Here is a 26,910-nt window from a genome sequence, read left to right as displayed (position 1 = left end):
AACTTCACAGCTGGGTGTGGGGGTATAGCCCAGTAATCCCAGCACTTGAGAGCCTGAGTCAGGAGGATTTTGAGTTTGAGGACAGCCAAAGTTATACAGTAAGACCCTGTATCAAAAACCTCCCCACCCAATTCTTCCTCTTCAAACAAACACTACTTAAAAGATTCTAATTGTTTTCTTATTAATCCCCCACATAATTTTTCATTGCCTACAGTAAGGTTTCATTACCTCCCTCTTTCAATTTAACCAAGTCCTCTGCCAGAAAGAATTTTAAAGAAATATTTGAGTGAAAAGCCTTGGTATGTCAAGAGCTGGAACATGGCCTTGGAAATATAGACAGAGTAGGACTGGCTTACTTTTCTACCATATGAACTGTGCTACACAGAAAGAGGCACTCATCTAAATTATAGGTTTATAAGTGTAAAATACAGTTCCTTTGTTACCTGTAAGGTTTACCTTCTGTGTAAGACTCCTGTGTCTGAGTTTGGTTGGTTGAGCTCCATGGTGTGACAGAAACATGTAGAAAGCACAAGTGAAATACTAGAGAATGTCTCTCTCTTCCTCTTAATATTTTTATGAATGTGAACATTGAGCATGCATGTATGTCTGCACCATGTGTGAGCCTGATGTCCTTAGAAGTCAGAAGAGGGTATGGAAACTTCTGGAATTGGAGTTTTAGGTAGTTGTGAAGAAACATATGGATGCTGGGAATTAAACCTGGGTCCTCTGGAAGAACAGCCAGCCATCTCAAACACTGACCCAGTCCCAGAAAGGAGCTTTGTCTACTTTTTAGCACACTTCTGGAGAACTTCAGTATATCAGAGGTCGCTTCAGTTTTCATCTGTCACTCTGTAGAGCAATTTGCAAGCACATGTGCCACACTGCTAGATGATTAAATTGGAATTTAGTCGTTTCATTTGGAATTTCTTGTTTCTTGATGAATTATCAGTGTATGTTTTCAATCCACCCTTCGTTGAATTTCCTATTAGTTTTTTTTTTTTAATTTGTTGAGTTCTTTACATATTAGGTAGAATTCATCTGGTAGTTTTTAAAATCTGGTAGTTTTTATAAGAAAATATTACCCCAGTCATGCAGTCGTGGCCCATCCTTTAATCCCTGGACTAGGGAAGTGGAGGCAGGTGTATCCCTGAGTTTCAAATCAGTCTGGTCTACAGAGAGTTCCAAGTTGGCCAGGGCTACACAAAGAAGCATCTGCTGATGCTTTTCCTCCTAACATGGCCTTTAACAATCAAAGTTTAGTTTATCAATATTTCCTTGCATGAAGACTCTTTACCAAGGCCTTGGTCTGAAGTTTTCTTTTTTTTTTTTCTTTCCTTTTTTTTATCTCGGTCTTCACGTTTTAATTGGTGTCCTATTTTCTTGTTTTACAGGTAAGTCCATGATCTATTTTGATTGAATTTCTATGTAAGTTTTGAAATAGTCAAATTTTTATTATATCTGGCTGTCAGGTTTGAGTAACACTAGTGTTATTGAAAAGAGCTGTCTCTGCTCTATTGAACGTCAGCTTTCAAGATCAATTAGGCATTTTGGGGGCTGTGGTGTCCATTCCTAGATTCTTCATTTGTGTTTTGTGTTTGCCAATACTGGAACTGCATATTACATCTCAATTTGGTAAACAGATTCCCCCTGCCTTACTATTCGTTTCCTGGTTGTTTTGCCTCTTTTAATTTCTTTTCCTAATTTTAGAATTATATTGAACCCACTTATCAGTTATATACTGCCTGCCTCTGCCTCCTAAGTGCTGGGATTAAAGATATGTGACACTACCACTTAGGGTTTTTTCCCCCTTTATTATTATTTTTTTTAACTTAATTCACTTTACATCCTGCCCACTGCCCCCTCCTCATCACTGACTCACACATTCCTTCTCCGCATTCCCCAATCCCTTCTCCTCTGACTAGGTAGGGTTCTTCCTGGATATCCCCCAACCCTTACACATCAAGTCTCTAAAAGACTAGGCATATCCACTGCTCCTGAAACCTGACATGCCAGCCCAGTTAGAACATATCCTACATGCAGGCAACAGCTTTTGGGAACACCCACCGCAAGATGTTCAGGACCGACATGAAGTCCAGGCTGCTTCTGTGCAGGGAGGCCTAGGTCTAACCTGGGTATGTTCTTTCATTGGTGATTCAGTCTCTGAGAGCCTAAAAGATCCAGATGAGTTGCTTCTGTTGGTCTTTGTATGGTGTTCCACTCCCCTCCTGGTCCCAAAATCCTTCCTTCTAATTCTTACATAAGAGTCCTCAAGTTCTGACAACTCTTTTCCTTTGGTTACCTACATCTGTCTGAGTCAGCTGCTCGGTGGAGACTCTCAGGGAACAGCCATGCTAGACTCCTGTATGTAAGCATAACAGAGACTCATTAATGCTGTTAGGGATTAGTGTTTGCCCATGTGATGCATCTATAGTTGGGCCAGTTATTGGTTGGCCATTCTCTAAGTCTTTGATCCATCCTCTGTCCCTGTATTTCTTGACGACAGGATAGATTTTGGGTCAAGTTTCATGGATGGGATGGTGTCTCTCTTGTTTCACCAAGGTTTCTGCCTTGGCTACAGGAAGTGTCCTCTTTGGGTACCATATCCCCAGTGCTGTGAGTCACAGCTAAGGATGCTCCCATTGACCTTGGTCAACTCCCTTATCCCAGGTCTGTCTCACCTTGGAGTTGCCCACCCCTACCCCTGTCAGTTGCAGATTTACACTCATTCTCATGTCCATTTGGCCATCCCTCCTTTTCCTCCCCACACCTGTTAATGAATTCCCCCCATTCCCCTTCTCATCCCCTCTTCCACCCAGTTCCCTCCCTCCATCTGACTCTAATGACATTTTTATTCCCCTTCTATGTGAGTTTGAAGTGTTCACAATTGTGCCTTCCTTCCTGTTTAGCTTCATTGGGTCTGTGGAATGTAACATGAGTATCCTGTGTTTTCTGGCTAATATCATTTATTAGTGAATACATAACAGGCATGTCCTTTTGGGATTGGGTTACATCACTCAGGATGATATTCTCCATCCACTTGTCTGCAAAATTCATGATGTATTTTTTTAATAGTTGGATAGTAGTCCATTCTGTAGATGTACCAAGTCTTCTGTATCCATCCCTCAGCTGAGGGTCATCTAGGTTGTTTTCAATTCCTGACTATCGTGAATAAAATTGAGGAAGTGTTTGTGGGATGGTGGAGAATCTTTTGGGTATATGCTCAGGACTGGTATAGCTATGTCTTGGGTTAGTACTATTCCCAGTTTTCTGAGAAATCTCCAAATGTCACTCCCACCAGCAATGGAGTAATGTTCCCATTGCTCACATCCCCGCCAGCTGGGTTTTTTTTTTTCTTTTTGATGTGAATGTCAAGTCCAGGTCTCACACAGGCAGAGTGTTGCTCTACCACAGAGCTGCTCCCTTAACCTCTATGTATGGTTTAAAACAATTTCCCTGCATTATCTTAGAAATAGTTTTAATCGTACTCCATACTTCTAGGACTTCCTTTTCACTTTAAATGTGAGAGGGGATCAGGGAAGCATGCTCTGAGGTACAAATTTTCAGAATAGAATTGCTATTTCATTTTTCCTCTTTTATTCTTAGGACTAGTTAGCCACATTCTACATCCAATTATGTAAGAGTACAAGTCTCCTGTAACCATAAGCTTGGGAAGTGATAGAGTCTGGCTTCCAACTCAGATCAAAACCAGTTATTTTTGTACCTCCCGTCTCTCGGATTGTCGTATCTTTAACTGTGAATGAAAATGAGAATGGCTGCTTTTCACACTCAAAGATGAAGGTGGTCATCATCTAAGGAGTACCATGTGGAATCATATGTGCACTAAAACTCACTGATGACCAGTGACTAGGCACCCATACTTCTGACGGATGAGAAAGTTGTGTCCTGTAATTAATGAGCATTGAGAATATGGTCAGTCTAAGTGGATTTCATGCATGTAGCCGACAACATATCAGAGCTTTTGCACTGGGGAGAACCAGTTGCTGAGAGTCATGATCTCATGACTGCTGGATCTGTGCCCACTGCTGCTGCCTGTCACTGTGAGGATGTCATGCAACATATAATTAGTCAGAATACAGGCTATAGTTTCTTCAGAAGTCATACAACTTTTACATTATTATATGTTGCAGATTTTCTGTCTATTAATTTCTCAGAGAACAGTAGTAATCTCAAAAATCAGTAGTTTGATCTGGGGGATTATAGGAATAAATGCAAATTTTCATACGCGCAAACCTCAGGCATAATTCAGCTTACTCCAAAGTTTGGACTTTGAAAACAATGTATGCCCCATTTAACTTTTTATCTAAATTTGGTTTCAAAGTGTTAATTATCAGAGTAGGAGACTTTTGAGAGGATAGACACCCTTCACATGCTGCCCCATTAAGCACCTTTCAAAAGGAGATGGGTTGCTGTTTGGTGCTCTGGTTTCCTACCTTTCACTCCTCTCCCTTCTTATTTCACTTTCATTCCTATCATGGCTGTTGCTCAGCAACTGTTATGAAATTTATTTTTATTTTAAATTCAATAGATGTCAGTTCTATAAATTTGTTCCATATATTCTGTTTCAAATATGGCAGATGAGTAAGAGAGAGACTCCTCTGGCAGAATAGCAATGACTTGATTTTCTGTGATCCTTATTATTACTAAAGTGGACTAGCAGGGTAAGCCAAGAGAGATTACGGTGTAATTGCTGGACTAAAGTTGTGGTAGCATCCTTCCAGGACATCCTCTCAATACCAAAGAAGGAGGAGGACTTAAAGGCGGAATATTCTTTATTAGGGAAATAGGGAAGATAAAAAAATGAGACCCAAATGTAGCATGGGTGCATCATTGATATCTGACGTAAAATATAACCTACTCTGGAATAGTCTGTGAAGATATTTAAAAGCCAGTACAACTAAATGTGTTTCTCCTACAAGTTTCATAGAATAAATGGGCTTAGAAATAGGAAGCTGCTCACACCATCTTAACAATTGTATTATAAAGACAAGCCAAAAATGTAGAAATGCAGGGAGATTAGTATACTCTGTTTTGTTTCAGTATTAATACTTTCCTCTGACATTAATTTATATTTATTTCTTCACTAACTAATAAAGTAATAAGACTTGATACTACTTATGCTCACTTGACAAACACCAGCATATGACTTACTGGATATATGTCTTTTATTATGTGCAAGTCCTCACTTACTAGCAAGCTAGTTAATTTATTACTATTACTATTATTATTATTATTATTACTATTATTAAAATGAAATAAAATTTGTAGATTACATGGCTTATAAACATTTCATTTTGAATGTTGCTAATTTATCATCAAATATCTTGTCTTTTAATCTCTCTGTTCATCTTATTTTTTTAAACATTGAAGACTGGATTTCATTCCATTCATGAATTTGCTTTATTTTTGTAAACATTGGTAGATAAGTTGTAAGTGTGTTTTAATTACCCGTGAAGCTGATAAGTCCTACTACTTAGCTGACCTCTGAAGAAATCCAAATATAACTAGATAACAAGTTTTTTGTTAGATACGTAGAATTCAAATTCAGTGTTCTAATATAAATATTTAGACCAATATGCTTATGAAGAAAATTCTTATGACTTTCTCACTACTTTATTGCTGTGAATAGACAATATCATCACAGCAATTCTTATAAAGGAAAACATTTAATTATAGCTGTCTTACAAGTTTCAGAAGTTTAATCCATTTTCATGGTGTGAAGCATGACAAAGAACAGGCAGACTGATGCTGAGAAGGAACTTAGAGTTCTACATCTTGATCCAAAGGGAACATAAGGAAACTGTATATTACATTGGGCCTAGCATGAACATATTAGAACTAAAAGCTGTCTCTTCCTACAAGGCCACACCTCTTAATAATGCCACTCTCTTTGGACCCAGCCTTCAGTCTGTTTGGCCAAACCTATTCAAATAACCACAGTGAATTAAACCTGGAGATTGTTTCCTATCAAAACAGAGCCTTTCTGTTCTGTTCTGTTCTTTCTTTTCTTCCTCCTCCTCTTCATCCTTTTTTCTTCTTACTTCTCTTCCTCTATTTTCTTCTTTTTTTGATAGATCCAATTAGGATCACTTGCCTTTACCTCATACTAACTGTCTAAAGGAAGCTAAGTAAGTCATATGCTGGTGTATATTTATTTAATAAACCAGCTCTGAGGTGGGAGTACAGATTGGGAACACTCTGTTATAGTGTTTCTTGATTTCCATGATATAAATTTTCCCATCAGACCCAGTTTTATGCCACTTACTGTTGCATGTGGAGTTGAAAGAAGATGTACAGTAGACCAACAATGCACAGTGTTTCTATCATCCAGATAGAATATATGCAACCTTTCGAAGTGTAGAGAAAAAGAGTTTACACCAGGAAGAAGTGATACATTTGAGTGTCTATTATTTTAACATATACCTAGCTGTAAGTTTATATGCCTTACCGTTTAATAATGACTGTGTCAGCAAACAGTTATGTATCTTATGAGATAAGACCTACTGACTCCAGTTGTTCTAGGCCTGCAAGGTATCAGCTCTTTCTGACTGTGCAATTCTTGTGTCAGTAAACGTCTGAGCATTTATTTGAATAAAATAATGACCCTAAGGTTCAAAAAGGCATTCAGAAATCAAAACCTATGTCTTTTCCAATGTTATTTCAAGTGGTTACAAACTATCTTGTGTGTTGTCTTATGTTTTATAAACCCTAGATATAAACAACAATTTTTTTAAACATAACACACTTTCATACCTAAAACCTAATTCAGAACCAGTTTATCGGTTATCTAGCCATATCTTGAAACTGGAGAACATCAAGGGGACAAATGAAATAACCAGAGGAGGATTTCCGAAAGCAAATGGCACTCAAAACCAAAAAGTTTAAAATGTATGACTATGTTTACAAATTGTTTTTATTCTGATTTGAATTTGATGTGCTTTATTGTGTTCTCAGAATAAAGCCAAAAGTTTCCAGCATAAAGACAGATTAGCCTTTGAATGGGTGATGCCTCAGTTGGGGGAGGCGTGGAGGGAATGTCATGTATCTCTGTAGCTTGCGGGAAGCTCAGCTCCATAAACATAAAGGGCAAGTAAGTGACTCATCATAACCTCTGTTGTGTTCTCAGCATTTTCTCTGGAGTCCTCTGTGCTCCTGAAGGGTAAACATTGATGATCCAGTGTGTGAAGGATACTCTAAAGTTAAAAACACCCCAGATGCTCTTGGAGAGAAAGTGGTGCAGGCTCTTCCTGTGGTTTCTGCACTGTTTTTCTCCCCATCTTTTAACCTAAGCTGTCACCTAGTGGTAGAAGTTTAAATTTCATGTTTAGACATCAAAAGAGTACACTGAAATGCTACAGACCCCTAGTAAACATTTGTATAATTTTGTATACGGGTAGCTCAATGATTGTTGAGGCACATCAGAGAAGTCATATTTGTTATTAACCATTGTTTGACAATGATTCTTTTAAGGATGTTTGTTTTAACAGTTTGATTTCTTTATGGTGTTATGAAGAATCTACCTTCACTAAGGAACTGTAATTCAATCTAGTAACCTTTTCTTTCCTTTTCCTCTTCTCTCCTCTTTCTCCAGAACAAAGTCACTCTGACACCATGGTGTTCTTTTACCTGTGGTCATCCTTTGCATCATCAGCTCCTGCTATATCCTCATCTGGGATCTCAAGATGGACTGGGGTTTCTTTGATAAGAATGCAGGAGATAACAATTTCCTCTGTCAAGAAATTTTATACCCCCAAAAAGCATGTGTGGAACATTTACACTTATCTTAGATATATCTTTAGATAGGTCATACAGCAGTACTGACACAGGTCTAGTTAACTAATATGATTACAAAACAATTATCCCAGATACCAATATAGTCCACAAAACACCGTATCTGTTTCTTTTTTGTGTAGTAGAGCCAGTGGGACATTTGTTAGAATTGAGTGCCAACCCAATAAAAGTGGGAGAAAAAATATATATGTCATATATTGTATATAATATATTTTATATTATATTATATTATATTATTTATGATTTTACTGGCATATTAGAGTTACAGGGCTAAGAGATGCTGAATTTTAAATTAAAAGAACAAGAATCCTTAAACAGATGATTTAGTAAAGGTAAATGTGATTAGATATTGAAAACATTGAGCCATGAACTGGGAATCTAGCTGTCCTTATCCAATCGCAGCTGTACACCAACTAGGCCATTCAGACAGCGAAGTCTGCAGAAGATTATCAAAGTAAGAGTGTTAGACTTCATTAACTCTTGATAATTTTATTGGCCTAATGTTCTGCTGTGGATAGCGTAGAGATTGAGTTAACAATTTTTAAGGATTTATATATTATGTCATGCATATGACTACCCTGTAGCTGTCTTCAGACACACCAGAAGAGGGCATCAGATTCCATAACAGATGGTTGTGAGCCACCATGTGGTTGCTGGGATTTGATCTCAGGACATCTTGAGAGTGTTTTTAACTGCTGAACCATCTTTCTAAGCCTGAGTTAATGTATTGACCTATATCAAAATGTCATCATTATGTCAAATTTGTGTTTTGAAAAGAATGTGATTGTGGGGTCCTGGGCAGAGAAAGTTGCCTGTGAAGACTGGAGCAGCATACGTAAGCAAATGCTGTGTGCATCAGGGCCTCGGGTGAGCCCTTGCAGGGAAGCAGTCAACTTCACATGAGAATTTAGGAAACATCACTGAGCATTGAACATACTTTTTTATAATTCTCAACTAAAGGGAAACAAGGGGCAGGGCCAGGTGTCAGCATGCAGGCACAAGCAGGCACAGGATGCAGATTTCAGTCCCTAGTACCGTTTTAAAGAAAGAAAGAAAGCAGGGACAGGTAAAGCTGCTTCATTATCACCACACATGGGTTTTTTATGACTGTTGTTGTGTTTAGTAAACACTTGGACACATTTGTTTCCTGTGCTCACTGTGTAAGTTCAGTGGCTCTGTATCAATGCTAGTTTGTTTCCTGTCATACACTTCTCATTTGTAGACTTCCATACAGTGATATTGGCAAATAGATTCTGTCAGTCAGTTTCTTTATTATTATATATTTTGTTTTTTTTTCTTTTTTTCTTATTTTTTGGAGCTGAGGACTGAACCCAGGGACTTTCACTTGGTAGGCAAGCACTCTACCGCATACCTAAATCCCCAAACCCTTATTATTTTATATTTTAATGCTCTAGAAAATAAAGTTATACTTTCTTGAAATATAATCGTAAATTTATAAGAAAAAAGTGAAGAAGCCATTGTGCAGTCCAGTTTACCTTCATTCTGAAATCCTGTTACAGTGTCATACAAATTCTGCCTGCCTCCTCTCAATGAGGAACCTAGGTTGGGTGTGTGTGAAATGAAACTAGAAAGGGGACCATGAAAGGGTTAAAAAGAGCTATTAAGGCAGGAGGGGATGGTAGTGATCACCACATGTGACATGAAAATAGAAGAGGATACACTGTGTGGCAAGAAGAGGAGTTAGGGCAGGGGGTAGGAACTAATCTGAAGAATTCAGAATGAAGACTGAGGAGATGCCCTATGGAAACCTTTTGCTGATTTTTGCTGGCATATTTTTTTTTTATTTAAAAGCTAATTGTCAGCTCATTGATAATGTTTAAAACTGACTAATCAAAACATTTACAATTATGGAGGCAAATGGGATGGATAATTACAAATGTTTGTCTATAGGGAGTGCAAAAAGAGAGCAGTACAAGGGGACTGATTGTAAGTTTTTGTTAACCTTCTAGTTTAATGAATACACTTGTTTAAAGTTAAAATAGGATTGGAGGAATGGCTCAGTACCTAAGGAAACCTGTTGATCTTGGAGAGGAACTTGCTCAGTTCCCAGTACCCCATGACAGCTCACAGCCATCTGCAATTCCAATGCCTGGGACTCATTTTCTTCTCCTCACTTCTGAAGGGACTAGGTACACACAAGGTAAACTTACATACATTCGGGCAAACACACACACATAAAAGAAGAATACTTTTAAACACTAAATTAAATAAATACTCCCACTTAGTACCTAGCAGTTCTAGTTACCAAAATGGCACAGCCTTGAAATACTCTTTGAAGTGCTAATTTTGCTTTGTAATAAGTAAATTGTGTGTTCTGGGATTTTATGGCAGTTGTGTATTTAAGAATCTTGGATAAACTGCATTAGCAGAATACTATGATCAATGATGCTTCTCAAATCCAAGCCTCAATTTATTTTTCAACATCAAAAATAAAAGGCTACAGTTATGTGAGGGATGAAGAAATTAGTGTGAACATTGTTTCTGACACTGACATCTTGGAGAGAGAAGTGCTTCTAGTTGAGACTTCATCATCTCAATCTTTCAACTAGTATTACTCTGACTACCATGCATTGTCCATGACTCTTTATGTTTCTGAGTCAATAAGGATGATTAGCAGGCAGTTCTCTTTTTTATAACTTCTATCATTTTCTCTAAATTAACAAGTTATTTGCTTCTTTAATTGGATATTTCTATATTTTCATTACAAATGTTATGTCCTTTTCCAGTTTCCTGTCCATAAGATCTATAAGCGGTCCCCATCCAATTCCTCTATAACCACCCTTACTGCCCCTTGATATTCCCATGAACTGGGAGTTAAACCTAGGCATTAAACCAAAGGAGTTCTCCTTCCTTTGGTGACCAAAAAGGCCATACTCCTCCACAGTTGGAGCACTAGGTCGGTCCATATACATTCTTTTAATATTGGTTGAAAATGAAATTTCTGTTTTTTGGGCATTCTTGTTCTTATGGTGTTGACGCCCTTTCAGCTCTTGTAATCGTTTCTCAAAATCTAACAACAAGAGGTCCGTTCTCAGTTCACTGGTTTGACACGAGCTTTCACTTCTGAATTGGATGTCCTTGAGCTGTGTCTCTCAGGAAACATCTGCATCCTGTTCCTGGTAGCATGCCTTCTAAGATTCAACAGTCTTATCTAGTTTTGGTGGCTGGACACACACACACACACACACACACACACACACACACACACACACACACATATATATATATATATATCATAATATAATGGATAATATTCATATATTTACATATATATTTGGTGGCTCCTACACACATGAGATTAGGTATGATATTTACATTGATTCTTTGTAGCAAGCTCAATTATAAAGAATCCACAAATGACAATGTCAAATAGAATCTCTCCTTTTCTTATGAAATTAGTAATGTTGAGGTGTCCCTGGACCTGAAGCCATTCCTCTCCCTTCCCATCCAAATGAATCTCATGTTTTGTCTGAAGAAAGAAGCATGATAAAATATCTAAAACCCTCCAGAGTGTCACTGGGAAAACAGCATGGTAGTTATTAGAGAACTGACATCTAATAGGACTGCAGAACCTCATTCTATTGTCCATGTTGTCCTTTGCTTTACTGATGTCTCGTAATTTTTTTGGCAAATAAGGATTTGGGAGTTTATCATTTGAAAAAGGTACAGAGTATTTACACTGTTATATTCATTCTATAGCTGTGCCATCTTTGTTGCCAAAATCATTGCAAAAAAATTGAAAAGGAAAACATAAGTATTGATTACATATTCAGGAATATTAAAAGTCCCCTATCAAGGAATGTACAATAAAAAAATGTAATACAATATTCATTCAATTAAAGGTCTTGATGGAAAATACGTGTCCTTGGTAAACAGAGAAAAACTAGGAATTGAACTGTACATCACAGGAATGGACATGGGAATAAAATTATTATCCAGAAGAATCTCCTCCACTCCATGTTCCTAAACCTTTTCTACCCATACCAAGACCCTGACTAACTTTGTCCATTCAGAGCATGTAAACAATAATGAAGCAAAGAGAATTCTCTAGCTTTAGAGAGATGTAGTATGTAAAGGTTTCTACTGTGTCACAGAAGAGTCTCCTGTGAAGTGCACCCTCGAATCTGCTCAATGTAAATAAAGGATTTCAGTAGGTAGGCCATGGCAGCTCTCAGTGACAACATCATTAGGCCCTCCCTGAAAAATCTCTTGTATCCTGCATTTACCTAGCTTCTTCGGTGACATCACGAGTGTTTTTCTGACTGCAATTGAATCGCAGATATTCCTTCAATACCTCTAGGGTTTACTAATTGGCTCCTAATTCAGAGTAAACAGTCATTTGGGAGGGAGAACAAAGAGGAAGAAGATATCAGAGATGGGCGGAAGGAAGCTGACCTTCTGTCTTTGTATAAAAAAAAATGGAAGATATACATTAGCTATGGGAAAGCTTGGTGAGTCCTGCGTTGGTTTTGAATGAATTCTCTGAAGAGATAGCCTTGATGTGACCCTTCTACATATGGGTATCAGGAGTTGGGAGCCTCTCAGAAGCATCTGGATTTCCCTGCTTGTTATGGGTCCTGGACTTCAGAGAGCTTATATCATTAATTTCTTACAAAATCCAAGAGTTAGAAAGGGCATAGTTGTTTACCTGAAAGCTCCTGACTCTTATTATTTTTTTTCACAGAAGAAAAAGTTTCTAAGGAAAAAGGAAAGACAGGTCTTTTGTCCGCAGCTCAGAGTAAGCTCCATGATTTGGATTCATTTAGTGAAGTTTGTGTCTGACCCTTTTCTCTTTGATAGAGAAGTGATCCTAGTAGACACTTCATCGTCTCCATCTTTTCACTAGTATTACTCTTACTTTTTAGATTTCTGAGTCAATAGGTGTGAATAGTTGGTCTTGCTCTTTAATTTCTTTCATTTTTTTTATTTTTACCATACTTTATTCCTTATTATTAATTGGATATTTCTATATTTATATTCAAATGTTATTTCCTTTTCCAATTTCCTCCCCATAAGATCCTTAACCAGACTCCTGCTCTTGTTCTATTATGCCACTTACTGGCCCTTTATGTTCCATTGAACTGTGAGTCTAACACAGGTAGAACAAATGGGTTGTCCTTCCATTGATGCTTAAGAAGGACATAACCAGCCATAGTTTTGTCTGTGTACCTACATTGAATATTGGTTTAGTACCAGAGAGCACTGACTTATTTGCATTGTTGTTCATATGCGGTTAAAGCCCCTTCACCTCTTGTAATACTTTCTCAAAATCTACCAACAAGACATCCATTTTAAGTTCACTGGTTTGCCACTAGCACCCACTTTCGCATTTAATGTGCATGTCTCTAAGGAAAGATATATATCTGGTTCCTGGCAGAATGAACTTTTTAGCTTCATCAATCTTATCTATTTTTGGTGGCATACACACACACACACACACACACACACACACACACACACACACACGTTGATGGTTCCTGCAGTGATGAAGTAAGGTGGAATTTAAACATGGATTCTGTGCAACTAGGTCAAGAATGTAGAATCTTCAAATTAAAATGCCAAATAGACTCCCTCCTGTTCTTATGAACCTACTGAAGTTCAGGGTTCCCTGGACTTCAGTAATTCCTCTCCCTGCCCATTCTCCTGAATCTTTTGTTTGGCCTGAAGAAAGAATCATGGTAAAGCATCCAAAACCCTGAAATCTGTCCCTGGGACACTGGAAGGTGATACTGTACTACTGATATCAAAAATCTAGAGAAAAAAAATTCGATACTCAATGTGGTCCTCTGCTTTACTGATGTCTGAAAATTTTTGAAAAAAATAAGGATTTGGGAGTTTATTATTTGACGTACGTACACAAAATTTACACTGTCATACTCACTGTGTACCCGGTCCCATTATTTGCCAAAATCATTGCAAAAAATTGAATTGGAAAACAATTTTTAATACATATTCAGGAATATATATATATATATATATATATATATATATATATATATATACATACATATATATATATATATATAATATCCCCTCTCAAGGAATGTAGGAAAAAAATTAATACAATATTTCATCAATTGAAGATCTGTAAGAAAAATACTTGTCATTGAAAAACAGCGAAAACATAGGAAATTGAAGTGTATGTGACAAGAATGAACCTGGGAATATAATTATCCAGAAGAATCTCCTACAATCCATGTTCCTAAACCTTTTCAACCCATGCCAAGATCCTGACTAACTTTCTCCATTCAGAACATCTAGCAACTAATGAAGCAAAGAGATGACTCTAGCTTTAGAGAGATGGAGTACATAAAGGCTTCCACTGTGTCACAAGAGACACTCCTGGAAAAGGCACTCTTGAATCTGGTCAATGTAGGGAAAGCTGTTTATCAGGTAGGCCATAGCAGCTCTCAGTGACATCATCATTAGGCCCATCCTGAAAAATCTCTTGTATCCTGGAGAGTCCTAGCTTCTTCTGTGATGTCACAAGTGTTTTTCTGACTGCAACTGCCTTTCAGATAATCCTTCAGTACCTCTAAGGTTTACTAATTGTCTCTAATTTAGAGTAAACAGCCATTTGGGAATGAGAAGAAAGAGGGTAAAGAGAAGAGTGTTGGGGCGAAAGAAGCTGGCCTTCTCTATTTGTATAAAAAAGAAAGAAATACTTGGTCCATTGGAAAGCTCAGTGAGACCTGGTTAGGGGTTGAGTGGGTTTGCTGAAGAGATAGCCTTTATCTGAGCCTTCAACATATGGGAATCAGGAGCTGAGGGCCTCTCAGAAGCATCTGGACTTCCTTGCTTATTATGGTTCCTTGTAGTCAGAGAGTTTGTATCATTAATTTTGTTATTCCAAAAGCCAGGTGTTGGAAAGGGCCCAGTTGTTTCCGAGAGCTCATGGCTTTTATATTTTTAACTGAAGGGAAAGGTCCCAAGGAAGAAGGAAAAGAAAAGTACTGTGTCCTCAGCTCGGAGTAAACCCCTCCTTGCTTTGTATTCCTACAGTGCAGTTTGTGTCAGTCCCTGACATCTGGGAGAGGGCAGAGCATCTATTTGAGACTTCATCATCTCAGTCTTTCCACAAGTACTACTCTGACTACCATTCCCTGACAGTTACCCTTTAGATTTCTGTGTGAATAGGTGCGATTAGCTGGCAGTTAACTTTTCTTTTTTTCTCTCTTTTTTTATTTTTTAGCAATTTTTATTGCTTTTTCTAATTGGATATTTTTATATTTACATTTTAAATATTATTTCCTTTTCCAGTTTCCTGTCCATGAGATCCCTAAACAGTCCCACTAACCTTATTCTATAGCCCCCCTTACTGCACCACAACATTCCCTTGAACTGGGAGGCAAACCTAGGGAGGACCAAGGGCTTCTCCTTCCATTGGGGCCCAACAAGTCCATCCTCTGCTACCTATGCAGTTGGAACCATAGGTCTGTCCAGACACAGTCTCTGAATATTGGTTTAGCACCAGAAATCTCTGGTTAGTTGAAATTGTTGTTGTTGTGGGGTTGAAAGCCCATTCAGCTCGAGTAATCATTTCTCAACATCCATAAAAAAGAGGTCGATTTTGAGTTCTCTTGTTTGCCACTAGCATTCACTTCTGTATTTGACATGCTCTAGTTGTGTCTCTCATGAAAGATCTATATCAAGTTCCTGGCAGCATGCTCTTCTTAGCTTCAACAATCCTATCTAGTGACTGGTTTATCAATATATCAATCAATGTATCTATATCTATATCTATATCTATATCTATATCTATATCTATATCTATATCTATATCTATATCTATATCTATATCTCCCTATCTATCTATCTATCTATCTATATATATATTTATTTGGTGGCTCCTACTATTATGAGATTTGATGAAATATTTACATGGATTCTGCGTAATTAGGTCAAGAATCCAGGATCCACAAATGACAATGCCAAATAGACTCCCTCGCGCTCTTACAACCTATTTAAGTTGAGGTTTCACTGGACCTCAAGCCACTCTTCTTGTCGCCCATCACCCAAAAACTGATGGTTAGCCTGAAGAATGAATCATGGTCAAACATCCAAAACCCTGTGGACCTGTCTTGCCATGGGACCACAGGAAGGTCGATATTAGAGAACTGATATCTAATAGAACCACAGAACCATATTCTGTACTCCATGTTGTCCTTTGCTTAACTGATGTCTGCTACCTAATGGATAAAATGAGGTTTTGGGAGTTTATCATTTGAAGGAGGTACACAATATTTACACTGTTATATTCGCTCTATAGCTGGGCCCCGTTTGTAGCCATATTCATTGCAAAAAAATGTAATTGGAAAAATGAAATTTTTTAGTACACATGCAGGAAAATATAAATTGTCCCATGTGAATGAATGTATAATCAGAAAATGTAGCACAATAGTCACTCAATTAAAGGTCTATAGGGAAAATACTGGCACCTGGGAAACAGAGAAAACCTAGGGAATTGCACTTTATGTCATAGAATTGGACCTGGGAATAACATTAATTTTCAGAAGAGTCTCCTTATCTCCGTGTTCCTAGATCTTTTCTACCCATGCCAAGCCCCTGATTAACTTTCTCCATTCAGAGCATTTAACCAGTAATGAAGCAGAGAGAAGTCTCTAGCTTTAGAGTGATGGAGTACGTCAAGTTTTCCACAGTGTCACAGGAGACATCCTGGAAAGGGCACCCTTGAATCTGGTCAAAATAAGGAAATCTGTTCAGCAGTCGGACTATGGCAGTTCTCAGTGACCTCTCCATTAGGCCCTCCATGAAAAATCTCTTGTATCCTGGAGAGCCCTAGCTTCTTCTGTGACATCACAAGTGTTGTTTGACAGTAACTGCCTCTCAGATATTCCCTCTGCGTAACTATGGTTTAATAATTGGCCTCTAATTCAGAGTAAAGAGGTATTTTAGAGGGAGCACATATAGGATGAAGAGATCAGAGATGGGGAGAAGGAAGCTGGACATCTGTCTTGGCATAAAATAAAAGAAGAAATGAGTGGGTCTTGGGAAAATACCCTGGGAAGATGGCTTTAGTTCTTTTGTTCTCTAGATTCACCGACCTCTTGGAGAAGTTGCTGAACCTCCTAAATAGCTTTGGTCAGACGGTAAATTTTCTAGATACCCCTTTTTAGATTTCGATTGTCCTGAGGTTTGTATTGCTGATGGTAAATATTTGCCTGGAAGAGTGCTAGAGCCAGATTGATTTTTAGATGCTTTGGAAGATATGGAAATTTTCTGATATACTTTGGCTAATGGCACAAGGTCTAAATGATGTTTTTCCGATGTGGACTATCCCTCAGACCTTTGGAAATATAAAACAAAAATAGGGTGTTTTTAAAGTCTAATTTTCACAATGACAAATCACTTTGAGCATGGAGAACACTTTCTGGAGCCCTAGAGTGGGGTGAAGAAATTCCCTGAAACCCTAGGACAGATGGTGAACCTGCCTTTTTGATAGAAGGAGGAGTTACTTGAGCATCTGGGACAATATGGAATGTCCAGCATGCCCCTGTAAGGATTGGCAACTTTCCACAATACCTTCATCATTTTTGGAAAGTCCAAAGACCTTTGGACAGATGGAGAAGTTGGGAGACTCTCGTGAGGTAATTGTAGCTTTTGATGTCTCTTTGGCAGGTGAAGATGGCACAAGATCCCTTTTGGGAGAAGGGGTAAGTTTGAAACTGTCCTTCTTAGAGGAGAATTTTCTCAAGACTACATCAGAAGGATCAAATCTTAACATTTTGTTTCTATAAACTGGACGCCTGTGGTCCATTTTGGTAGAGGGAGAATGTCAACTATATATCCCCTGAGTGGATTTGTGAAATAAATCCATGTGCGTAGCTGGGGATAGTTGTAAAGCATGCTGTTCAGATGCAGTAGGTCCTTAGCCATCCTTCTCTGAAGAGGAAGGTCTTAATGTACCATGTATATATGTAGAAATCCTGACTGTGACATGAGAATCAGGGGAAGGTATTAGAGCTTCCTCTGAAGATGTACAACTCCTAGAGCATCATGGACATATGTGAGAGATCTGAGAGCCTCATGAGCAGATAAGGATGTTTCTGGGTATTGTTGTGGAATTGTGGAAGTTCCAGGAAAAATATCTTCTGCTTGAGAAGTGGAAAAAGACTTTAGTATGGAAATGTCAGGTTCCCTTGCCTGCCTGATAGGCAAAACAGGTTCCAAAGCCCCTTCAGAAGATAAGGTAAAATCCAGAGCATTTGTTGTAATTGGCAGATGTTCTTGGTCCACTTGTGGATATAAAGAAGGGGCAACCTTTGGCATATTTGGAAGAGTGTGTAGCTTCTTCTGCAGTTGGGGAAGATGGCTGATCTTGAGGAGATAAGGAAGTTGCTATAGCCTCCTGTGAAGTTTGCGGAGGTCATAAGCATTCTTTTGCAAAACGGGCATCCTAGAAATACCTTTCCTGAGATGTCGAGGATGGTACAAACACTGAAGTTTGCATATCATGTTCCCCTACTCCTCGTTTGCATATGGTTGGATCCATAACCTTCTATACAGATGGAATATATCCTAGAACATCTTTTGTATATGTGTCATATCCACTAGCCATTTCTAAAGATGAGGCTGTGGGTAGGACTCCTTTTGTAGATGTTTCTTGTCCCACAGTCTCTTTATGAGATAGAATACTACTCAGAATCCTGCTCATTTTTTGGAAATTCTAGCATCTCTGATGTATATGTGGAAAATTTTCTAGCCTCTCCTTTCAGGACAGAACGACCTAGAGTCCCCTGAGGTGGTAGTTGATGTTTTATCATCTCTGTACATTGTATAAATATGGAGACTCCATGGCTCATAGACTGTGTGCTGTGATAAACTTGTCTCTTTTGGGCCTGATGACAAGTCAGGAGTATCCTTTTCAATGGTAGAGGATATTTGAATAATTCTCTGTTGTTTAGGAACACTGGAAGTACTGGGGGAGATGGTGAGTGTGCTAGATCACATTTTTTATGTGCAGAATGCACAAGCGTCCCTAGGGTGGACTCACAATTTTCTACCACATCTTGCATGGGTGTGGAACACTCAAGATCACCTTCTGAAACTGGCAATGATCCTTGATCTATTGGTGTACATGTAGAAAATTTTGTCTCTGCTTGGGCTGGTATGTGTGTTATGAGGTTCACTTGGGGATTTGTGAATGTACTTTGTCCCCCTTGGACCATAAGTGATGATTTAAGCCCATTTTTAAGAGTGGAGGACTCTTGAACGTCCTCTTGGTTTAATAGAGAAGTTCTGAAATCCCCTTTGTCAGCAGAATCAGGTTTCAAACGCATTTACATGAAGCAGATTGTATAAGGCACATTGTTGGAATTGGGGGACGTCTTTGATGTCTTTCTGAGTTGACATAGTTCTCTGCACTGCTTTGAAAGCTGGAGAAGGTAGTAAAGTCTCATGTGGAGAGTGGGTAGGACTTAACCCATTTGTGGAATATGAGAAATCACTGAGATTACCTTTAAGAGAATAACTTTTGAAGTCCTCTTTGTCTGATGGGGCCTGTTGTACCTCCCCTTGACCAGAGGGGTCTTTTTCAACACACTTTGGAGAGAATTGGAAAGACTGCAGACAGGTAGGATAGGGAATGAACATTTGAAACTCCTTTGGAAACTCTGTGGGATAGTGAGTTGATCACCCAGAAGAGTGGGCAATACTGAAAAATAAGGGAAGGAGAGATTACCACTTCTGCCCACCTTTATCCACATCCCTAGTCCAAGAGGAAACTGCATAGTGCCTCTGGACACATGAATATAGGAGCAGTCAAGCTGCAGGAGACCTGCAGTCCAAACTGCACCTGGATATGAACTGGTGCAAACAGTATTCAACACCCAAATCTCATGTGGTGTGGGGAAGTCTTAGACCATCAGAGGGGCAAAAAACCCTGAGAACTCTGCTCATATTCTTGACTCAGGAAAAAAAAACACCCAGCTCCATCTGGGCCTCCTGGGCAAAGGGACCCAGGAGCAGTAGGGGCAAGACGTTTCTAGTTGCAGCCCTCATTGAAAGCTGAAAGTCAGTCCAATGAGCGAGTTCAGGCCTAAGACCAGAGGTGAGTCCAACTTTTCTCCTCTAACTGACCTGACTGGTGGACTGGGACATGCAAAGGCAGAACTCCTCTAGTACAAGGGACTTCCAGTTTCTAGCTGGCTCCTGAACCTCGCTGATCCCATCCCAGATCTCCCTGCTCCTAGACACTGTGGGAGAGCTAACCACCCAGGAATGTTGGCAATAGTGGGCCTACAAGGAACAGAGACTGCCACTCTGCCCACCATTACCCACATTTCTGGCCCAAGACAAAACAGCATAGTGCCTCTGGACACAGGAATATAGGAGGAGTAAAACTGCAGGAGCACCATGTTCCAGACTATGCCTGGATCTGAGCAGAACAGGACAAAGTGCTCTCTGCACAAAAATCCTGATGGTGGGGGAACTAGACCTTCAGAGGAGCAGACACTCCTGGGAAAATAGAGGAGACTATTCTCTGCCCAGATTCCTGACTCAAGAGGAAAACACCTTGTGCCTTCTGTATGGCCTCCCATCACAGAAGTACCTAGGTGAAGTATGGGAAATTCCTTCTGGGTCCTGCCCACAGAGACAGATGAAAGCCAATGGACAGGAGCAGCTGCATGCATGAGAGCAAAATACTCTCTTCCATTAACTGAGAAAAAAAACAGGAAAACAGGTCTAGAGCAGTCCTGACACCTTAGCCTACAGGATGGTCCAGCCACTGTCTGAAAGAGGAAGACAAGCTAAATTCAGATTCTACCTGAAGGCTAGAGGCGATCATAGTAATGCAAACAACAGAAATGAAGACTACTTGGGCTCATCAGAGCCCAAATCTCCGATCAAAGCAAACCCTGGATATCTATACATACCAGAAAAGAAAGATCTAGATTTAAATTCACGTTTTATAATGACGATGGACGATGTTAAGAAGGTCATAAATAACTCCCTTAAGAAAGTACAGAACAAGAGAAAATACAGAAGTAAACAAGTAGAATCCCTGAAAGAGGGAACTCAAAACTACCTTAAAGTACTACTGGAAAAACAACAAAACAGGAGAAGGAAATGAACAAAACCAACCAGGAGTTAAAAATGGAAATAGAAAAAATAAAGAAAGCACAAGGAAGAAAACCCTGTAAATAGAAAACCTAGGAAAGAGACGAGGAGTTACAGAAGTGAGAATCAACAACAGGATAAAAGTGATAGAAGACATAATCTATTGAGCAGAAGATTCCATAGAAAACGTTGACACAACTGTCAAAGATAATGTAAAATGGAAAAGCAGCTAGCCCAAAACATACAGTAAATCCAGGACACAATCAGAAGATCAAACCTAAGGATAACAGGTATAGAAGAGAGTGAAGACTGTCAACATCAAGGGACAGTAATATCTTCAACAAAATTATAGAAGAAAACTTCACAAATCTAAAGAAAGAGATGCCCATAAACATACACAAAGCCTACAAAACTCCAAATAGATTGGACCAGAAAAGGATATCCTCCCATTACTTCATAGACAAAACAACGAATGGGGAAAAGAAATAAAAATATTAAAAGCCGTAAGGGAAAATGTCAAGTAACATATAAAAGCAAACCTATCAGAATTACACCAGAATTCTCACCAGATACCATGAAAGCCAGATGATCCTGGATAGATGTTGTACAGACACTAAGAGAACAAAAACGCCATCTCAGGCTACTGTATCCAGCCAAACTGTCAATTAACATAGATGGAGAAACAAAGATATTCAATGACAAAATCAAATTTACACAATATCTTTCTACATATCCAGTCCTACAAAGGACACTAACTAGGAAACCCCAAAACAAGGAGGCAAGTAAAATGATAGATAAAGCAAGAAATTAATCTTTTCACAACAAAACAAAGAGAAGAGAAGCACACAAACATAAACTAACCTCAATTATGAAAATAACAGAAAGGGACCATCACTATTCCTTAATATCTCTCAACGTTAATGGATTCAATTTGCTACTAAAAATACTCAGAATGATCATTGGATACATAATTCGGACCCAGGGTATTGCTCTAAACGAAACACACTTCACGGACAGAGAAAGACACTACCTTTTAGTAAAAGTCTGGAAAACAATTTTCCATGCAAATTGTCTGAAGAAGCAAGCTGGAATAGGCATTCTAATATCATAGAAAATTGACTTTCAACGAAAAGTCATCAAAAAGCATAAGGGAGGACACTTCATTATCATCAAAGGAAAAATTAGCTTTTACAAATGCCTCCTGCCTTTTACAGACATATCTACAATCACCCTTGCTTGGAGAAAGTAGTTAAGATTTATTCCTTCTTTGAATGAAGAGGAAGATCTAAGGCTACACTCCTCAGAGAAACAAGATGTCAGGTACTGTAGGAAGAAATATGCATCTAGGCAACAATAAATGTTCCAAGCTAACCTGTGCAGTAAGGTAATGTATGGAAAATACCACTCCTTTATTAGTAGTATTATTAAGCATTGTATTTGTTTATATTTCAAATATTATCCCCTTTCCATGAACCACACCTCCACATATTCCTCCTCTTTGTCTCTAAGAGGGAGACTACGCAAGCCCCATTCATTCTTTCTTCACCCCTCTAGAATCACTCTTTTCTGGGACATCAAGCATCCAAAGGACCAAGTGGTTCCCCTACCACTGATGTGAGATGAGGCAGTTCTCTGCTACATATGTAGGGTACCAAACCATGTATATTCTAAGGTTGGTGGTTAGGGCCATGGGAGCTCTAAGGTGTCTGCTTAATTGATATTGTTGTTCTACCTCTAATTACAGTCTCCTTCAGCAACATCAGCCCTTCCCCTTCATCTTCCATTGGGATATGTAGTCTCAGTTCAATGGTTGGCTGTGAATATCTGCATCTGTATCAGTCAGGTTCTGGCAGAGCTTCTCAGAGGACAGCCATACCAGACTCCTGTTTGCAAGCACAGCTCAGCATCAGCAACAGTGTCTATTTTGGTGTCTGCAGATTGCTGGATGGTCTTTCTTTCAGCCTCTGCTCCATATTTGCCCCTGCATTTCCATTAGACAGGACTAACTCTGATTTAATAAGAAATGGGTGACTGGTCCCATCCTTGCACTGGGGGCCATGTCTATCTACTGCAGGTGTTGTCTTCAGGTTTAATTTCATTGTTGTTGTGTATGTTGGCTAATGTCATCACTTTTGGGTTCAGGAACCTGTCACATACTTAGTATATGGGACATTCTAGAGGTTACCCAAATCCTCCATTGTTCCTTCTTTCTATTCTCATTGTCTTGGTCCTCTGTGCTTCTCTCCTGTCTCTTCCCACATCTGATCCTGCTCTCCTGTTTTTCTATTTCACTCCCCTCTCCCACACAGGGTCCTTTCTCCATCTGCCTCCCATGATAATTTTCTTCCCCCTTCTGATTGGGATTGAAGCAGTCCCAATTTGGCCATTCTTGTTAAGCTTCAGAGTGTATATGAGTTTATATTGGATATTCTGAGCTCTTCGGCTAATTTCCTCTTACCAGTGAGTGCATGCTATGGGCATTTATTTGTGACTTTGTTACTTCACTCAGGATGATATTTTCTAGTTTCATCCATTTGCCTATGAATTTCATGAAGTCATTCTATTTAATAGCTGAGTACCACACCATTGTGTAAATGGACTACATTATATGAATCTGTTTCTCATTTGAGAGACATCTGGGTTATTTCCAGCTTCTGTCTTTTACAAATAAGGCTGGTATGAACATAGTGGAGCATGTGTCCTTGTAGGTAGGAGCAAGTTTTGGATATATGCCATCGAATGGTAGAGCTGGGTCCTCAGTTACTAAATATTATGTTCAATTTTCTGAAGAACCTCCAGCCTGGTTTCCAGAGTGGTTTTAAGAGCTTGTAATGTCAACAGTGACAGAGTGTTCCTTTCTCTCCACACCCTTGCCAGAGTCTGTTGTCACCTGACTTTTTAACTTAGGCATTCTGAGTTATATGAAGTAGAATCTAGGACTGTTTTGATTTGCATTTCCACAAGGACTATGGATGTTGAACATTTCCTTATGTGCTTCTCATCCATTCAATATTCATCAGTTGAGAATTTATTTGTTTAGAACTGTACCCCACTAATAAATAGGGTATTTGATTCTCTGGAGTAAATCTTCTTGAGTTTTTTTTTTTTTTTTAATATTGGATATTAGCTCTCTATTGGATTTAGGATTGGGAAAAATCTTTTCCCAATCTGTTAGTTGCTGTATGAAACGAATGATAGTGCCTTTGCCTTACAGAAACTTTGAAATTTTATGATGTTCCATTTGTTGATTCTTGATCTTAGAACAAAAGCCTTTGGTGTTCTATTCAGGAAAATTTCCCCAGTACCAATGTGTTGAAGGCTTTTCCCTGCTATTTCATTAATTAGTTTCAGTTTATCTGGTTTCATGTGGAGGTCTTTATTCCACTTTTACTTGTGCTTTGTACAAGGAGATAGGAATTGATTGATTTGCATTCTTCTACATTCTGTCCTTCAGTTGAAACAGCACAGTTTAAAAAAAATACTATCTTTTTATCTACTGGATGGTTTTAGATCCTTTGTCAATTTTCAAGTGGCGATAGCTGTGTGGGTTCATTTCTGGGCTTCACTTCTATTTCATTTATGTACCTGCCTGTCTTCATGCCAATACAATACAGTGTTCCATCATACATTGCTCTGTAATACAACTTGTGCTCAGGGATGGTGATTTCCCCAAAATATTTTTATTTTTCAGAATAGTTTTCCATATCCTGGGATTTATTTTATTCCAAATAAATATACAAGCTGCCATTTCTATGTCTGTGATGAATTGAGTTGGAATATTGATGGGAATTGCGTTGAATCTGTAGTTTGCGTTTGGCAAAATGGCCATTTTTACAATATTAATCCTGTCAATACACAACATGGAAGATCTTTCTAATTTCTGAGATCTTCAATTTTTTTTTCTTCAGAGACATGTGTTCTTTTACATATCTTTCACTTGCTTGGTAAGAGTCACACTGAGGTATTTTACATGCTTTTTGACTATTGTCAAGTGTGTCATTTCTGTAATTTCTTTCTCAGCCTGTTTCTCTTTTGAGTAGAGGAAGGCTACTTATTTGTTTGAATCAATTTTATACTCTGCCACTCTGCCAAGGTTGTTTATCAGTTTTAAAAATTCACTGGTGGAATTTGTGGGGTCACATCATCTGCATATAGTGACATTTTGAATACTTCCTTAGCAATATTATCCATTTACCTCCAATTGTTTCTAATTACTCTGGCTAGGACTTCGAATACTATATTGAAAAGGTAGGGAGAGAGTGGGTATCCTTATATAGTTCCTGATTTTAGTGGGATTGCATTAAGTTTCTCTCCATTTAGTCTGATGTGGCTACTGATTTGCTGTATATTGTTCTTAGTGAGTACAGTATGGTCCTTGAATTTATGGTATTTTCAAGACTTTTAAGATGAAGGGGTAGGTTCTGGACAATGCTTTCTCAGCATCTAATGAGATGATTGTTTGTTTTGTTTTCTTTGAATTTGTTTTTATAGTGGGATTAGTTTGATTAGTGATCAGGTTCTGTATATTAAACCATCCCTGTATCTCCACGATGAAGCCTACTTGTTCATGGTGGATCATTGCTTTGATGTGTTCTTGGATTTGCCTTGCTAGAAATTTACTGAGAATTTTTGCAGGGATATTCATGAAAAAATTGACTGAAATTCTCTTTCTTTGTTGGGTCTTTGTTTGCTTTAGTTATAAGCATAACTGTGGTGTCAGGGAAGGAATTGTGTAGTGTTCCTTCTATGTCTAGTTTGTGGAATAGTTTGGAGAATATTGGTATTAGGTATTCTATGAACGTCTGAGAGAATCTGTACTAAACCTTTCTGGTCCTGGGATCATTTGGTTCAGAGACATTTAATGATTGTTTCTACTTCTTTAGGAGTTATGGGAGTATTTAGATGGATTATCTGATCGTGATTCAACTTTGGTACCTTGTATCTGTCCAGAAAATTATCCATTTAATCCTTACTTTCCCATTTTGTTAAGTATAGACTTTTATAGTATGATCTGATAATTTTTTGAGTTTCATCATTTTCTAAGGGTAGATCTCTATTTCACTTCTGATTTTGTTATTTTTAATTTGAATACTAAGGATTTACCTATCTTCTGGAGTTTTCAAAGAACCAGCTCCTGGTTTTGTTGATTCTTTATATAATTCCTTTTGTTTCTACCTGGTTGATTTCAGTTCAGAGTTTGATTTTTTCCTGCTGTCTAGTCCTCTTGGTGTATTTGGAATTTTATTGATTCTGAGTTTTCAGGTGTTCTGTCAAACTGCTAGACTATATTAGCTCCTGTTTCTTTGTGGAGCCTCTCAGAGCTATGAGTTTTCCTCTTGGCATTGCATTTTTGTGTTCCAAGTTACACTGTCCTTTTCTTTATTCAAAATGTCTTCAATTTTTTTTATTTATTTCTTCCTTGAACAAGTTCTCCTTTAGTAAATCATTCCTCGGATACCATGTACATGTGGATCTTGTTGTTATTGAAGTCCATTCTTAGTCTGTAGTGATCTCATCGGAAGCATGGGATAAATTCCATCTTCTTGTATATGTTGAGGCCTGTTTTGTGATGGATCATATTGTCAGTTTTGGAGAAGGTACCATGTGGGACTGAGAAGAAAGTGTCAGGAGCCATAACAGGACAAGCTAATAACTAGCAGGTGATCATCCTCATATGGATAGCCTTGGATTATTTTATAATCCACAACTGGTTTGCCCTTAAAAGTAAGGCAGTAAGGGATTCATTTTGGGAAAGCTTCCTGCTATTGAAATGCTATTCATGTTGTTATTATTAGACATATATAACAATCATTGAGTAAGAGCACACCCCTTTGGAGCATATCTCTACAGGTCTATGAAGTTGTACTGTCCTGTAGTGATGCTATACAGACAAATAGATGAATTATTTAGTCTTAATAATGATTCTACAATAATTCCTAAAATTATATCAATGGATATTAAGCTCTTTTATAGTGGGACTGCTATAAGTCTCTTTGTAAT

General features: G+C 38.4%; 1 long non-coding RNA gene across 7 annotated transcripts in view; it reads left to right on the top strand.

Moving 5' to 3' along the window:
- Positions 1-26,910, top strand: part of LOC134484642 (uncharacterized) — a 203,943-nt gene that overhangs the window by 120,599 nt on the left and 56,434 nt on the right. For 6 of the 7 annotated variants that reach the window (XR_010062202.1, XR_010062206.1, XR_010062205.1 and 3 more), the window contains one exon: positions 7,610-7,978. The exons of the other annotated variant lie outside the window; for it this stretch is intronic. This is a non-coding gene — a long non-coding RNA (uncharacterized LOC134484642). Of the gene's footprint in view, positions 1-7,609; positions 7,979-26,910 lie in introns of those variants that run through there. 7 annotated transcript variants of the gene reach the window in all.

Source organism: Rattus norvegicus, assembly GCF_036323735.1.
Source record: "Rattus norvegicus strain BN/NHsdMcwi chromosome Y unlocalized genomic scaffold, GRCr8 chrY_unlocalized_21, whole genome shotgun sequence".
NCBI classification, from domain to species: domain Eukaryota; kingdom Metazoa; phylum Chordata; class Mammalia; order Rodentia; family Muridae; genus Rattus; species Rattus norvegicus.
This window is presented reverse-complemented; position numbering and strand designations above follow the sequence as displayed.